The sequence below is a fragment of the Ursus arctos genome, unplaced genomic scaffold, assembly GCF_023065955.2.
Source record: "Ursus arctos isolate Adak ecotype North America unplaced genomic scaffold, UrsArc2.0 scaffold_4, whole genome shotgun sequence".
Lineage (NCBI taxonomy): Eukaryota > Metazoa > Chordata > Mammalia > Carnivora > Ursidae > Ursus > Ursus arctos.
The window spans coordinates 65,421,217-65,438,437 of NW_026623056.1; the positions used below are offsets into that span (position 1 = coordinate 65,421,217).

Here is a 17,221-nt window from a genome sequence, read left to right on the forward strand (position 1 = left end):
TCAGGGAAACTTTGAAATTATGTTATGGTACATGCTATTACAGCAGCTAAATCTTAGTTACTAGCAATTAATAATTGGCCATATGTTCAGAATTCTCCTTGGATTCTGGTTTAACCATTCAACTAAAGTATTATAACTCTTTTCTACAGGCTATATTGTTTATACTTTTTCCATAACAGTCTCAATAATAAACATTTCTACTATCCACAGTAAAAATACCCTGGAAACACTTACATTTTTCATGATAAGTTTTGAAAGCACCTAGTGGAATGTTTCATATTGCTGAACATAGCCTGCTGACTTCTCAGTATCATGCTACATTTCCTTCACACTGGGCTTCCCATTTGATTTGTGTTTCTTTTAATCCCAGGTTGCTCATGTGATATCTTTGGTCTCCTGAGATGGATGCTGTTTTCTCTTTCCACATTACCTTCCCAGTGTGTTAGTTCCCTGTGTTACAAAAGAAACATGATTAGAGGGACCTGAGGGCTTTATTCCCCAATTATGATACAATCATTTAGTGCAGTGACAAATATTTATCTATTTCATCCAGGTCCTCTCCTGATCTGATTAATCAATCATTTCCAAACTTAGACATTTTTAACTGCAAAGGAGGTAAATATTTGAAAATTCTTGATCTAGCCCCAGACATTTTCTGAATGCATTTTCTTGGGTTTATTGTTGTCTTATATGATAATGGCAAAGAAATTGAATATATTATTTATATTAACATAATTGCAAGTCAATACTTTGAGTTTTTAACTTCCTAAATATTTAAGCCAACAAGGACCACTGAAACTTACTAATATCAGTAAGATGATTCACTGTTTTCATTCTCTGTGACCCACACACTAGTCTGTATAAAATACGTTAGTCTACAAAGAATTCACTCAACAAAATTTTCACAAAATACCATCATCATACACTGAACATGTAGCAAGTCATTATCAAATTGTTACAATTATCTTATGAAAAAGTCAATAGGTATTTTAAAATATCTTTTTGTACAGTTCTGCTGTTTGGATTTTTTTAAAATGTTTCCAGATAAATAATCTGTATTTTAGAAAATCAAACTCTTAGCCACTGCATTCATAGTTGATAGTTTTGAGCATGGGCTCTGTAGCCTGATTGTCTGAAAGGAATTTAGGTAATACCAACCAAAACTACATATGAAGCAATTACCTTTCGGCCTAGTGATTCTACTTCTAAGAATCTACCCTGAAGATAAACCTCAGATAATAATATATACATATACATATATATATATTCATTCATTCCAAAATTGTTTAGAATTGTAAAATATTAGAAACAATCTAAATACATATAGAAGAATGTATTCATTCCAAAATTGTTTATAATTGTAAAATATTAGAAACAATCTGAATACATATAGAAGAATGGTTCGATAAGTTATATTACATTCATAGAATGCAGTGCTATACAGATGTACTTTGTGAGATGATATGGAGATTATTTCCATGATATACTAAGTGAAAAAATGAAATTGCTAAAGAACATCGATAGTATCCTGTGCTTCTTGCAAGAAATGGAGATTTAATAAAATACATCTATCTTCTTTTTTATGCAAAATAAACACAAGAATAAAACAAGTTCAAGTAGTTTGTAACCTGTAGGGGGTGGCTGAGCTGTGGGCAGAAAGCAGGAAAATCTGTTTCTCTCTGAAGGATATGTGTGATTAAATTTAGGATTTACCCGATAATCCAGGATAGTCCTCTCCTCTTAAAATCCTTCATATAATCACATTTTATATATATATATATATATATATATACATACCACCTATAGTTTCCAGGGACTAGGATGTGGATATCTTTTGAGGGGCCATTTTTCAGCCTCCCACAATATTTATGAGTCCATATCAATGTAAGGAATTAGAATACATACATAAATGGGGGAAAGGGACAGCTCTTTGTTAGATAAGACTTCAAAATTTGAAAACTGTAGATGGGACTAAGGAAATAGAAAATCACCATAGGCAAACACTATAGCAATGATTTTTGCAGAAAAAACCCATTGAAGAATGCTAAAATCAGTAGGCAAAAATTTGAAGAAAAAAAATGTTTGCATAGTCTTAAAGTAGTATCCACCTCATTAATTACAAAGTGAAAAATAGTAATTTTATGTGGAGAAACCCAGCAGACACCACTAAAACCCAGAGATCAAAGTTAACACCAATAATAAGACATATCAACATGATATACTCCCAACATGATGTACCATAAAAGACACAATAACATTTTTTGTCATATTCTTGCCAAAATGTATAACTTTAATTTAATCATGAGCAAATATCAGATAAACCCAAATTGAAGGACTTGCTACAAAATAAGTAGCCAGTACTTATCTAAAATGCCAGGTCATGACAGATAAGGAGATTGAAGAGTTGTCTCAATTGGAGGAGGCTAAGGAGACAGACAACTAAATGCAATTTGGGATCCTGGATCATTTCCTGGACACAGAAAGATAGTAATGAAAAAATTGATAGAACTTGAATATGACCTGTAGTTTAGTTTAGAATATTATATCAATGTTAATTTCCTGGTTTTGATAATTACATAATGATTCTGTAAATTTTTGATATCAGGGAACGTGTGGTGAAGGGTATATGTGAATGCCCTGCATTAATTTGCCACATATCTTTAAATCTAAAATTATTGCAACATAAAAAAGTTAAAGAAAAGAGAAAAAGAAAGAAAAAGAGAGGGAGGGAGGGGGGAAGGAAGAAACTGTTTAGATCTTATATAAATTAATGGGTCCAAATGCTAGCCAAAAGACATACCCAATGGACCCATCTGCTGGCCCATCAGCCAATGTTGATAGAACAGTATGATATATGCTTTTTGATGTGCTACAATTTAGCAAAGGCCTCATCACCACTCTGCATACGGATGGATGGATTGACGGTTGGATGGATGGATGGATGGTTGTCCAAATAAATCAGCAAGCAAGGAAACTGTTTTTGTCGACAAGCAGTATCTAAAGCAGATATCCTCACTTCTTTGTGGTGTCCGTTTTATCTCTGAACTGTTGTCAGTATTACCAAACTCATATGTAATCATGATTTAAGGAGATAGGTGAAATTTTCTTAGAAACAAAGCTTCTAATGGATCAATAATAATGATTTTATTATTTTTTCTTTCTTTCAAGGTTTTATTTATTTATTTGAGAGAGAGAGAGAGTGAGCAAGGGAGAGAGCACAAGCCAGGGGGAGAGGCAGAGGGAGAAGCAGATTTCCCACTGAGCAGAGAGCCCGATGCAGGGCTCGATCCCAGGACCCTAAGATCATGATCTGAGCTGAAGGCAGATGCTTAACCAGCTGAGCCACCCAGGTGCCCCTTATTTTCTCTTTCTGATTATCAAAGTAATACATACATGATTTTTAGGGAAAAAAAAAAGAAAGAAAAGCATAGAAATGGACTGTATCTTTTTTACCAGTTAGCATTAGGGAGGTGAGAATTATGTTGCTTTCATCCATTGGTAACCAGAATCCATAATATTACACTTTGCTTAAAAATCTTGCCCATCTTAAAGTAGTCACAACCATTTCAATATTGTGTTCTCAAAGTGTTCTGCTTCAGCTCAGACCACATGTTTCTGGCTACATATTATCTTGATAATTACTTGGAGAATCATCCAAAGGACAAACGGAGGCAGAATTTTCCTCTGCATTAGATTCTGTATCTCTGCTCCTGTATGCCACGGCACTACGTGGTACTGTGACCACCACCGACTGCCCATAACTCCCAGACTGTTGAGAGAGAAACAAAGCTTTTTGGCACAGTGCACATCTCCTTACACACGTACCTCTGGATGGCAATTCATCAGGTGGTAAAAATTGGATAAATTGTTCTGGGCTCTTGAGATCTCAGGCATGAGCAGGGTGGTCACTATAGTTTGAAGGAGGAGTAATACCAGGAAAAGACTCAAGACCTTATGGCAAAAGTTCTGTCAAAGTGGCTGTCAGCTTCCTTAGGGTCTAGACCCTTTATGATGAACACGTAGGCTTTAACTGCACGCTCTCAGAGAGAGTCTGATGCCAGACCAAAGGCTACAAAGCAGTAGGGTCACTGTCCCTTAATTTTAATGGCATTTTAGCAACTATTTAGAACATCCGGCTGATGTTCTCCCCAAGGAGCAAAACTAACAGAGTTATGGCATCAATTCAAAGAAACACTCTCTTGAAATCAACTAATTTAATAACACTTGAATATTCAGTTCTTGCGATACATAATTTACATCATGGTTTTAAGCAACTTGTTTTACAATCTCAGGCCTAACAAAATGACCTTCTAAAAAGCATGGCAAAGACTATTGCCCCCCACCAAGGACAAATTTGTCATCAAAGATTTTCTAGCATGCCCTTTAGTAATATCCTATCTAAGCTCATACTTTAGGTCCTCTGCTACAGTATAATATGAAATCAGTTTATTAAAATCTTTTTTAACTTTTTAAAATTAAGTGTCTACCTGAACCAGTTAACTGTGTCCTGGATGCTTGACATACATTGACTTGAGTAATCCCCCAGTGGTGTTAAAACTGCATTTTCAGAGGTTAAGGATTTGCTTAATTGCTCCTCAACTTGATCAGAGGAAGAATCCAGATTTTTTACTACAAAGTCTCTTCTCCTGCCCTTGCCCATTGTCTTCCATTTTCATAAGCTGCAAACCCAATGGTGGATATATTTTTCAAGTGAGATAATGCAAAGAACAAAAGAAAGGCAAATGAGATTATTTCTATGCACACAGTATCCAGCTCCTCCTTGTCCAGTTTCCACAACAAACTGGAGCAAATTCTGCCTGTTTCCAGGGTGTTGGTCTGTGTTGGAAGGTCCCTAAACCTCTATCACACTGTGACATCTTCCAGAATCAAGAAAATTCAGTGAGTGGGAACTTTTTAGTGAAATCCAAGAGTAGGTTGTGGCTTTGCCAATCTACACAAGATGCTCACAGGTGACCAGGATAAACTCATTTGTGAAATGTATACAGTCTGACCTAATGTTGCAAACTGTTAAAGAGAAATAAAAACAAGGAACAAAGATCTAGGCAAACTTTACTGAGGCTTTGATCCCTTTGCTCTCCATGTATCGTGGCATTTTACAACTGTGGAAGGGAAAGATTATTTAAAGTTACATAATTTAGTCATAATCTCATACATGTGACTCTGCCTTATTTTAATGAAATTCAACACATTTTTTAAAGAGATATTTATGGTTAACTGCTTCTACCTTATGTTGTTTGGATACATTTCCTTTACACAGGATTTTAGTCTATTAAATGTGCAGGTGGTAAAATAAGCCTGATGTGGTAAATAAATACTTCCTGGGGAATAAGCTTTCCACATTTTGCAAGGAGTACTTGCTTACACACAAAAAAAGTTCTCTGTGGGTTTCTGGCATCTGGGAGATATTGGTTCATTTAACATAGATATATATACTTAACAGTCATAGAGGAGACTATACACCATAAGACCATCCATAAGAGTTATACTATTCCTTAAAGTGAAATAAATACTTACAATGTTTCATAAAAGATCTTTCTATGGCAGATATAGATTCTTGATATGTATTGCCAGTTTAAAAGTGTGGAAGAAAAACCAGCAGCTGTGATTAGAAGTGTAGATGCACTTACAATAAACAGGGGCTTGGAGCTGAACTAATGATTTAAAATTTATCAGAACATGATAGGAGTCCTCATTAACCACTCTGAGCTATTTGTAATAAATAAACTCAAGTAATTTTTGTCTGTGTTATGCTTCATCATGTTGCTCTAATTCCTGGCAAATCCTCCTTGATTGTTTTGCTCTGCAAAGTGTTTTACTAATGTCCCTTTTAACATTCTGTACATTGCTAGTAGAAACCTAGACTTATTAAAGAGATTACATTTCCACTTTTAGCTTTTCACTGAAACTTAATATTTGGATTCTAAGAAGATGTCTCCATCTAAATTTGCAACATTGACACTTGTATCTAATCTATCCCATGGAAAAAATCAATCAGCTGAGTTATATTCCTCTTTACAGGAAAAATGTATTATTAAATTCGTGAGACCCCATTGTGTTAGAAGCAACCATGTATCATATCTATATCTCTGTATAATATATCATTTATAAGCAAACAAGTAGATAATAGACCATATATTCAGAAAATACTGAATGTCTTTGCCTTACATCTTGTACAGTATGGCATAATGAGAATGCAACCTTGTGTCAGGGATTTTGATTCAAATCTCAACTTTATCACTAACAACATTTGTAAACTTGGGTTTTATTTGTCAGTTTATTCACTTAGTTTACCAATTTAAGCATTAGACTTTTTATCAATTAAAAAAATCATTAACATGGCATAATGTATAGGATTGTCAATAGATTTTAAAATGGGAGAAAAAATGTCTAATGCAGTAAGAGAAGCATAATAGAGATTAAATAAGCCTTAGTTCCTCTTTTCTCCCCTTCTATGAGTATGTAGCCTACAACTTTTTCTTGGTGAATACTCAGTAACTATGTTTTCACTTGACTTATCAGTTAAATGTATATGAATTGACCAATTTACTTCAAATAGGTTATAAAGGCATTTTCAGAAAATAAGTTTTAAAAATACGATCTTAATCCTTCAGATCAGCTCCCAATATTTAGTCAATAATTAATGTATATTGTCAGGAACGGTAGAAGGTAAAAATAGCGTATATAATATTTATATAAAGTAGCATATGTAACACATACAATATTACTTATTGATACATGCTCATGTTTTTTAAATTAAACAAAAAAAGTATACTTACCTGAGAGTGAAAAAAATGTGCTTAAGTATGCTTATTATGGTGTTTTGATTAGTAGTGAAAAATTGAATTTGATCCAGGTACACATACAGTCACAGAAAAGAAAGTATAAGGATTATTAGAGAGGGTAGGAAACATGTTTCTTTCACAGTATGCACAAAATGGAATTCATTTATCACTGCATTTTGTTCATAGTAAAGGAATGAAAATATATGTAGAAAATCTGTATAGAACAAATAGAAATTGAAAACAGCTCTTGGTGTGGCAAGGTGGATTATGAGGGATCTTCCCCTCCTATATTATATATTTCTCTAATGTTTGAACTTTGTTTTATATGGTATATTTTAATACATGTTAATATCATACAAGAAAAAATATAATTTTCGGACTAAAAATAAATAAAATAATTTGGGAGCTTGTCCATAAAGACAAGTAACCAAGGTAATTCAGCTCCGTATTCCTCAGTTTTCTCGTCTGACAAATGTCTAATCTGTTTTATAGAATTGGGCGAGTAATTTGAAATAATTCAGGGGAGACTGCTCTGCAATGTATAGAGCTATCTCATAATTTAAAATCTGAAGAAGAATTTGCTTTGAACTATTGATAAGGTTATCTTGCCCACCTCTAATTCCAGGTGGAAGACAGTGCAGTAAATGGCTCTTCCAGAGATAAGACACCACTTTTTATAGCAGCCAGATTTAACTCCTTCAGACTCAGGTTATTGTCGCCAGTCAATATTGCAAAAGAAATCTCACATTTTCTAAAAGGAAAGCTCATTTACCAGGTTGCTGACAAATCTAAAGAATAGTCCCAGGCAATATTGGTCATTTGACTCTTTGTTCTTTCAAATGCATTATCATACACATGCCAGACACTTCCAAATATTTGTATTGACAAGCTAGAGTACTGAAGCAAGACAGCCTGAACCACATAGTTATGGTATAATTATCATAAAGTAATCTAGAAGAGCATAGCTAAACAATTAAGGACTATGTCAATGTTGGCTGGCTCATTTACAATGAATGTTGTTCTTTTCTAGTTTTTCAGCAATGAGAATGAAAAAATAAGACAGTAGGTAACAGCTTCCTTAGCAGCGTTTGGCATATTGAAGCAGTTAGTACCTAATAAAATAAGTACCATATTAGTTGTACTAATATTTGCTGCCCTTCACCCAAAGAAATTTCCATAATTATTATCACGTATTTACATCACCAAATGAAGATCCATATTTGCATTGTGGCTTAAAATGCACACTGATTGTGATTTGATTAGTCATTAGCATACCAAATATGAAATATCCCGGCCTGGAAAGGTTAGAGGCTAGATTTCACTGTCCTCAAACTGGATGGATACGTACCTTTAAAAAAAAAATGTTTTTATGATAAACTCCAATGTGTACGTTTCTCAGATTTGCTTCTCTATAAATGACTATCTAGGTTTAGACAGTAAGATGTTCTACATTCCATTTCAATGAGCAGTGCTGGAACTTTCACATGTATCATAATTTGTCTATCTTTTAAGTATATCTCAATTACAATCAGAAAATCAATTATAGGGGCGCCTGGGTGGCACAGCGGTTAAGCGTCTGCCTTCGGCTCAGGGCGTGATCCTGGCGTTACGGGATCGAGCCCCACATCGGGCTCTTCCGCTATGAGCCTGCTTCTTCCTCTCCCACTCTCCCTGCTTGTGTTCCCTCTCTTGTTGGCTGTCTCTATCTCTGTCGAATAAATAAATAAAAATCTTAAAAAAAAAAGAAAATCAATTATAACTTTCTTGATAGGAAAGTGAAGTTTGAAATTCCTTTCTAAACCTAGTAATATTTAGATCCTTCAAATCTTATAATTTGCTTTCCAGGTATTTTTTAAGGAATTGATAGGAATTAAAAACAGACTATTTTGGAAAAATTTGAGAAAAAATAAACACATGAATTTATAATTTTTTAATTAAACAGATGAATTTATAAATTTTAAATTAAATTCAATACTGCAGAAAATTTTGAATACCAGCAATATGCCAACCACATAGAAGTTCACAAAGTTGGGGGGGGGGATCCTTGACTTTAGGGGGCTATTTGGCAGAAAGATGCTATGTAAAAATATTGATAGTATAAAAAGTTAAAATTTATTATATACTACAGCTTTTAGTGCTATTAATACCAATAATTATTTTTAAACTTTCAGAATGCTTTATACACTAGGCACTACCCAAGACATGCTAAACATTATCCTGTTTAACCCGTCCACAAACCTATGAGGTTACATGTTTTTATCATGGAAGAGAAAATTGAAATTTAGAGATGTTACTTAAGCTAGAAATGGCAAGATTCTTCTGGTTCCAAAGTTCTATCGAACACGGCAGCTCATAAAATCATAAATAATCTGTACAATACAAAACAAAATATGATACATTATGCAGGAAAATTCAGGCTGTTAAGCAAAATTCAACTGAGTAAATTTTAGAGATCTTGTTGGTTTTATTCAATGATTTATGAATCGGGCAAAATCCAGCCCAGCAGATAGAAGGGAACTCCACGAAGCTGTACAAAATGAAAGACTTTTATAGACAGAAGGGGGAAGGAGCAAGGAAGTCACACTAGATAAAAAGGTAGATCAGCTATGGTAAGATCGCTTACCTTTAGGGGATGGCAGGCTCCTACCAGGCAGATTTTCTAACTATTGTTGATTAGGCAATTCTTGATTGACTGGTTTAAGATTCCATTTCTGTAATGCCTGAAACTGTAATTAAGTATTGGTTTGGTGACATGGGGCTTAGCACAAGTGACTGCATTTGGGGTCTCTTGTCTTGTTTTTACCAAAGCAAAGGATTTTAATGCCAAAGTGGCAGGTAGCTTTATCTGCTTTGCTCAGATGTGTGCCAAGTTCCTAGAACTGTATCTTGTAAATAAAAATGCTCAATAAACATGTGAGACATTGAATTACATCTCAGGGAAATAAGTTAGCATTTATTAGGTGTGGGGATTAGGGTGTGAGTTGGGAAAGGATTCAGAAGTTATTTGAAGGAAATTTTACTGGTGTCAAGCAGTAGTTACGTTCCTTCTTGTCAAATGCAGCTTCCCTACCCTCTTCATGTTAAGGGAATCTCTAAAAATATTTTCTAAAGGTAGTAATATTTAGATCAGCATGCCTAGATGCGGAATAAGAACGTGTCATACATGAGAAACTATAAAATCAGTGTTCATGAATTTGAAAGGTTATATGTTTATGCTTATAGCTAGGAGAAATTAAGGTACTAGAGTCAAAGAGACTGAGGAACTGTGAAGTGATTGGATTATTCCATTCAGTCGTAAACTATGCAAGAGGCAAGATGGAGAGTGATGTAGTCCAGGTGCTGAAATCACTGCAGAAACAGAAAGAATGTCTGAGTCACTGGTAAATGACTATATTAAAGGACAGCAAGCAAACCTTGCTAATATGAACTGAAGAAAAGACAAGGGTAGAATGTCTGCATTCTGGCCATTTGCAGAGAGCAAGGAATGTGCAAATGTTTTCTGTCACTATAGATTCCTGGAGGAACACATTAGGCAGCCAGATACAATCTGTTTTGAGGGAAAGGTAAATAAATGGAAATAATATTTAAGGAAAAGTCTGAGAATAAATTTCTTTGTTTACTGATTAAGTATCTCCACTATGCAGTCTTTGCAGGGTCTTATGGATGCAGAAATGTTTCTATTATCAGAACGATCGACATTGGAAAGGGAACAATTGAACAAAGAAACCAACACAAATCTGATGACTTTGATGAGAGTAGGACTGAACTAGTTGTGATCAAGTAGGGAGGCAATTTGGGGATGGGCAATAAGCAAGTGAGGGAAGAAGACACCATGCATCTAAGAAGTATGATCAGACGGGACAGACATGTTGCTATAGAAAACGAAAGTGTAGAAATTAAGGAATATAATAAGAATAATCTTAAGTAAAGATGAGTCAGACTACTTTTGATATTTAGACAGCTACTAGATATAATCATAAAATTATTAGCTAGCAAATACCTAGAAAAGCACAGGTATTCAACCATAACTTAATATGATTTTGTGAAAGTTAATCATTCTGAAACAATTTAATTTCTCCATGACAGTGATGGCTAAAAAAGAGCAAGACATTTTCTAGGTTTTAGCAAGGCCTGACACAGAATTGTATGCCATTTTTACCAAGAAATTTGGAATATTTTGTAAGGTCAATGTATAATTGCAGGAAAGTTTACACCCATAAGTGGTGATCAATGATTATGTGAAAAACTAGGGTCACAAATTGAGAGCTATCCCACTGTGGTCTGTTCTAAGGCCCAGTATTTTTCAAACATTTAATCAATGATTTGGGAGATAGCCTCATCCACCAGCCTAATGAGCGCATTGTCCATTATCATCTTGGAAGGCTGCCAACACTACAAGACACAAAAGTATAATTCAAGTATCCCTGCTTAATTGGGAACTGGTTCATCAAAAGTATGACTTAAAACATAGGAATACACCCTCTAAATTTAGGGAGGGAACACTAGCTCTTTGAGTAGAAGCATTAATACACTAGCATAGCTCCAGTACACAATAACTAAAGACAATAGAAGTTCTTTTTTGTCCACAAATCCAATTTATTAAGAATATTCACATAGTTCTAATTGGACTATTGCTTCTCTCTCTCTCTCTCTCTCCCTTCATCTCTCTCTCTCTTTCATTTTAAAAAGGATACCACAAACAACATACCCAACAAATGTTAATTGATGGAAGATGAAAATTTAACGTCAGGTGTTTTTTATTCTAAATAAGTTTTTTGTATACTCTTGCTCCATGTTTTGCAGATAGGAAGCATTCAAACAACATTTGTTGAATAAATTCATGACTTGCAACAAGAAACTTTAGAGGCAACAGATAGTGATTGAAGTAAAATTCATTCATTTCTATTAATTTATTCATTTAAACAGCATGTATTGTGTTTTTACTATTTTCCAGCAATGTGTTAGGCACTGGAAATACAGTAACAAGTGAGTCATTGAGCTTGCTCAGAAGGAGCAGAGAGGAAGCAAGGAAGGAAGGAAGGACGGAAGGAAGGAAGGAAGGAAATATGTCCACTTATATGTTACAAAAACTGTAAGAAATGCATGGCAAGACATTAGAGGAAAACAGAGAATAAGAAACAATATAAACTGATGGTGCTCTGACTAGGCAAATTTGAATAATTAATATTGGAACTGAATTTTCAAGGATGAGTTATTCTTCACTGTGGTGTATATGTGTGTGTGCACATGTAAGTGTGTGTGCATGTGTATGTGTTTATGTGTTGGGGGAAAGGAGGGTTTTTTATTTTCTGGCAGAGGAAACAAAATTGGTGCAGATGTATGAAGAATTTGCTAGGACATTTACAGACAATCTTTTCTCTCTCTTTAGAAAAGATAACACTAGAGACAAGGTGGCTTAAATCAAATAAAATGGAATTTAACTTAGGTATAAGAATTTCTGCCAGGGTTTTAACATTACAAGGAAATGTTCACAAAATATTAACATTTTTTTCTAGAGGTGCAGAAAAAAATCATTTGACAAAATTGATAAAATTCAACTTCCTTTCACTGTAAAAACTCCCAACAACCTGGGTATAGAAGGAACATACCTCAACATAATAAGGCCATTTATGTCAGGTCCACAGCTGACATCACACTCAATGGTAAAAAGCTGAAAGCTTTTCCTCTAAGATCAGGAAGAAAAAAAACACAAAAAACCCAAGGATGCCCACTCTTGCCACTTATATTTAACATAGCCCTAAAAGTTTTAGCTAGAGCAATTAAATAGGAAAAGAAAGAAAATAGGAAGGAAGCCAATTTCTAGATTCACACAGGTATCATACCTCATATATAAAGGTGAAGGTCGGAAACGTTTTTCAATTGTTATTTTTGAGAATGACTAAAAACTAAAATTATCCAATGAACAACTTATAATTTCCTGCATTTTTCGGGGTATGCTGCTCAGAGCCAGTAATGTGAGATATTAGTCTGACTTTAATTTATAATACAATTGGGCTAAATTCACCCAGTTGTTCGTTTCTATTATTTATTGCAGTGCTTGTCACATGAATGTATTGACTTTTGTGCCAACCTCGGTTCTTGTCACAATTTTTGTCATGCAAATTAGCTTCTCTAAATGCAGTACCCTCAGAATACTTTACAAAATATATTGGCATGACATTACAATTTGACCTTCACATCTTAAGACTGAGGAACCAGGCCGTTTCAGGACTGAAAGCCATATTCTGCGCTTCATTTTATCCCATTAATTTTCAGCTTTTCTTGAGCTGTCCACAAGGCCAGCCATGGAGTCCGCATAAAACTTTTTTTGAATGTTATGATTGAACACAGGTAGCTCAAATACAGATTTTACATTTTTGAAGGATGTCTAAACCATCTTTTCGAACATGGTTAAACTAAGTACATTGATTTAAAGGAAAAGTATGAGTGGAAGAACAAAAATTGTATCAGGAGTTGAATAAAAATTCAGGAAGACGCTTGAGACATAAAAAAGAAAAAGCTAAAAACTCTTTGTTACCAATTCAGAGAGACACTGACATGATTTTATTTGAAGTTTTTCAGAAATTTAAGAGCACGTGGGTGTCTCAGTTGGTTGGTTGACTGACTCTTGATGATGGCTCAGGCAATGATCTCAGGGTCCTGGGATCCAACCCCACATAGGGCTCCTTGCTCAGTGTGGCGTCTGCTCATCCCTTTCCCTCTGCTCCTCCTCCCACTTGCTCTCTCCCCCCCAAAATAAATTTTAAAATCTTAAATAAATAAATAATAAAATTTTTCAGAAATTTAACGTCCACAATCTGTGGAGCAACGTGGAAAACTGAACGCGCGTTTGTGGAGTTTAATAAACTATATTGAGGTTTCCCATATTAGCCCTGGGTTACTAACTAGCTAGGAAGTACTTGCCTGTAACACAGACCAAGAGGTACGAAATCTCGGTCACCTGGCCCTTCATTCATTCAAAACTATTCATTGAGCACCTTTTCTTTGCTAAGCTCTGCTTGTTTGTTTCTTTACATTTTTATTCGTTTATATTTGGGGAATTTTTATAACTTTTAGAGCTAGGAGGCTTTTTGTTGTTTTAGATTTTTTGTAATGATAAAATATTTCTGAAACTTACAGATGGTATTCTTTCCATTACATCACAGTAGAGTTTTAAAATAAAAGAATTAATAGAAAGAGTACTTTATGGATAATATTCAATTAATAGTGTAAAGCTGTTATTTTTACTTTTTCATCATTTTCTTGAAATTTTATTGTCCATTCTCTAAAATCAAATTTGATTATGCTCGAAAGCACATTTGAATTAAAGAGAATTAGGAAAGATGATAAAAATTAGAAAAGTTTTTCAGGAAGAAAATCTCCATAAACATTTAAAAAATATATTTCAGTAGACATTAAAATTATAAGCATCATTAAGATAAAATAATGTCTTTCTCTTATTCATAATATATAGTATGTATTATAATTATTGTATATATTATTACATATGATATTATTTAATATATTTATATATAATGAATTGCTATTTTATTTTATTTCCATTATGTATATGCTCTTAAAAACTTCACTTTGAAAATTGTTTAAAGTAGCTCGCAACCTCTCAGTATTCTATCAAGATAGCTCTCTGAGGAATTTCTGAATCCACACGTCTTTTGTTTCTCAATTTATTTCTGATGTTGTTTCAGCTGATAACTCAGAATAATTCTACTCCTAGAGCAGAGTCTAAGGAATAAGAATCAGGATTTGGGTTCTGTATTGGAGCCTGCATTTTATAGTTGCCTTAAATCCAAATGATATTGATGGGAAAGTGATGCAGGCATGTGAGTGTTGTAGTAATCAAAATTCTCTGAGTGAAGCAGAACCTAAGGACTCCAAGTATGTAACGAAGAAGAGGGGGAGATAGAGAAAGAGAGGAAAAGGACATAAAGTGGATACCACTGGCTATGTGGGCATTCAGAATCATATAAACATCATTGTTTATACCTCTTACATGAAGTCATCATAAGGCAATGTTGGTCCATAACGCAAAATTGTGTTTTTCAAGATTCCATTAGAGTAACTCCTGATATTTTTGTTCTGTTTTCTCACAACTCAAAGCAAGTGGTAATGAGAATTAGGAATTATACAGATGAAATGCTTCATAGAAAATTCAAATATGTCTTTAATTTATAGCTCAGTGACAACTATCAAGGAATAAAATCTTGTTCAAAGGCCAATTTATAGTTGTAATTTTTAAACTGAGGAAATGAAGTAGATAAACATTCACTTTAGTTTCAGTTAAGAATTGAAAATTGGATTTGGTCAATGGTAATGGAGATGACTATTAATAGTAGCTTTGGAATACAAGATAGGTCACTCTCTTTCTTACACATACACACGTACGCACAAACACAGAATGAAGAGTCAGGCAGGCTGGGTAGATCCAGGAAGACATCTAAGTTTGCTCTAGTTTCTACTCCCAAAATCACAAGACAGCTGCTAGTGCACCAGCCATCTGTGCCAGAAAGAGTTAACTAAGTCAGCCTGAACTGCTCAAACCTCGCACAGTAGGCCCAACAGTGGGCATGTCTGTGAAAGGATTGGCCCTTGGCCACTCCTAGCAATTGAGGTCTTGGATATTCTGATAAAGGTGCTTTGTAGGCTTTGTAGGCTTTGGAGCCTTTAACCATGTGGCACCAGTTTTTCTAGATAAATTGTGCAAGTGTGAGTAGGAGTGAACACCTGCTTTGGGGATCTGGAGGGACTGCGGTTAAGTCCTGCAGGCGTTGTATGTCCATGCGGCCAATCCCCATTGAAAGCCTTGGATACGTAGGTTCAGACACAGGTGAGCTTCCCTGATAGTAAAAAACTTTGTACACGTTTTCACAAATTGTTGCTAGAGAAATTAAGCAGATGCTGTGCAGCCCCACAGAAAGCAGAATCTTGGAAGCTTCAGACTGGTTTCCTCTAGACTTTGTCCCATGAACCTCTTCCCTTTGCCAGTTTTGTGTTATGTCATTTTGCTATAACCATGAAAACCAGAAGTCCTGGATCCTGTGAGTCCCTCTAGCCAATCAACAGCTCTGAAGGTGGTTTGGGAACTCTTAACACACTATCATATTCTCATCTGAGGCAGTAGAAAGGAAGATGCACAGGAACAGGAAAAAAAATCCTGATCTTGAATCTTCACACAACATCTGTTTAAATCTCAGTCGGCTCCCCTATCTTTATCTTCATCTGGGCACAATGCCCAGGGTTGTGCTGGCGAGAAAAGGAGAATGAATATTGGGCAGGAAACCAGCTGCATATTTGCCCACCCAAACATCAACATGCACCTTTTTTCCCCATATATGGAAGAAACACAACCTTCTCTCAAAGGAAACAGCCCCAAGGTCTCACAGAATTTCTGCCTAGACCTCAAGGCCCAGGAACTCTGAGTAACAGGAAGATCCATGCACATTATGTTGGGGATGGTTCTTGTGACCTGTAGATTAAAATGCTACAAGAGGATTATAAGAAATACAGGGTAGTCAAATGCTACCTAATAAAAATAGCCTTGAGGCCTGGCTTTGGCCGTGGAATTTGTTTCTTGATTGGCCAATCTGATAGGCCCTGATTTATCTCTTGCACAGGTTATCACCTGCTCATTTTCCTCCAAGGCCCTGACTTTGACCTCTGAGAGAATCTTCCTTGCCTAAGATCTCCTGACTGTATCTGAGGTGAGTACCGAACAGGGTGCCCTTCTGGAGGGCTATACTGAACACATAGCTTGCTTCCTCCTGTTGCAGTTTTAAAGGCCCAGAGTTTTATTTGTAAATTGTCAGACCTCCTTGAGAGGAATATTTGGGATTTCTTTGGCAATACAGTTGCCCCAAATTTAGTATGCTTCTGGTCTATTTGTTTGCAATCATCATGACCACTGTCCATGTGGATTGATTATTTTGTCATTGTTACTGTATTTCATTCATTATTTGTGAAGCTGGTACATCAAAGAAAACCAAAATATTGTTTGTCTCTGCCCTTCTGGGGCTTAGAGTCTACTGAGTCAGATGATACGTCAAAAACTGAAGTAGTAAAAAACAAAAAGCAGGGCACCTGGGTGGCTCAGTCAGTGAAGCATCTGCCTCCGGCTCAGGTCATGATTCCGGGGTCCTGGGATAGAGTCCTGCGTCAGGCTCCCTGCTCGGCAGGGAGTCTGCTTCTCCCTCTGCCCCTCCCACGACTCGTTCTGTCTCTCTCAAATAAATAAAATCTTAAAAAACAAACAAACAAAACCAAACAACTACAAAAAAGCAGCCTATATATATACTAAAAAAAAAAAAAAAGTGCAGGCAATAGCTGCTACAAGTATAATTCAATAAATACAGAGTCCCTGCTGGAGTAATCCTGAAAGGCTTCATGGAGGAGAGGCTGAGATG

The 17,221-nt window shown here is 35.4% G+C and overlaps 1 long non-coding RNA gene across 1 annotated transcript in view; it reads left to right on the plus strand.

Annotated features, from left to right (window-relative positions):
• Positions 1 to 16,522, plus strand: part of LOC130542603 (uncharacterized) — a 41,999-nt gene extending 25,477 nt beyond the window's left edge. The window contains exon 3 of the long non-coding RNA XR_008957270.1: positions 16,436 to 16,522. This is a non-coding gene — a long non-coding RNA (uncharacterized LOC130542603). The remainder of the gene's footprint in view (positions 1 to 16,435) is intronic.
• Positions 16,523 to 17,221: the final 699 nt, after the last annotated feature.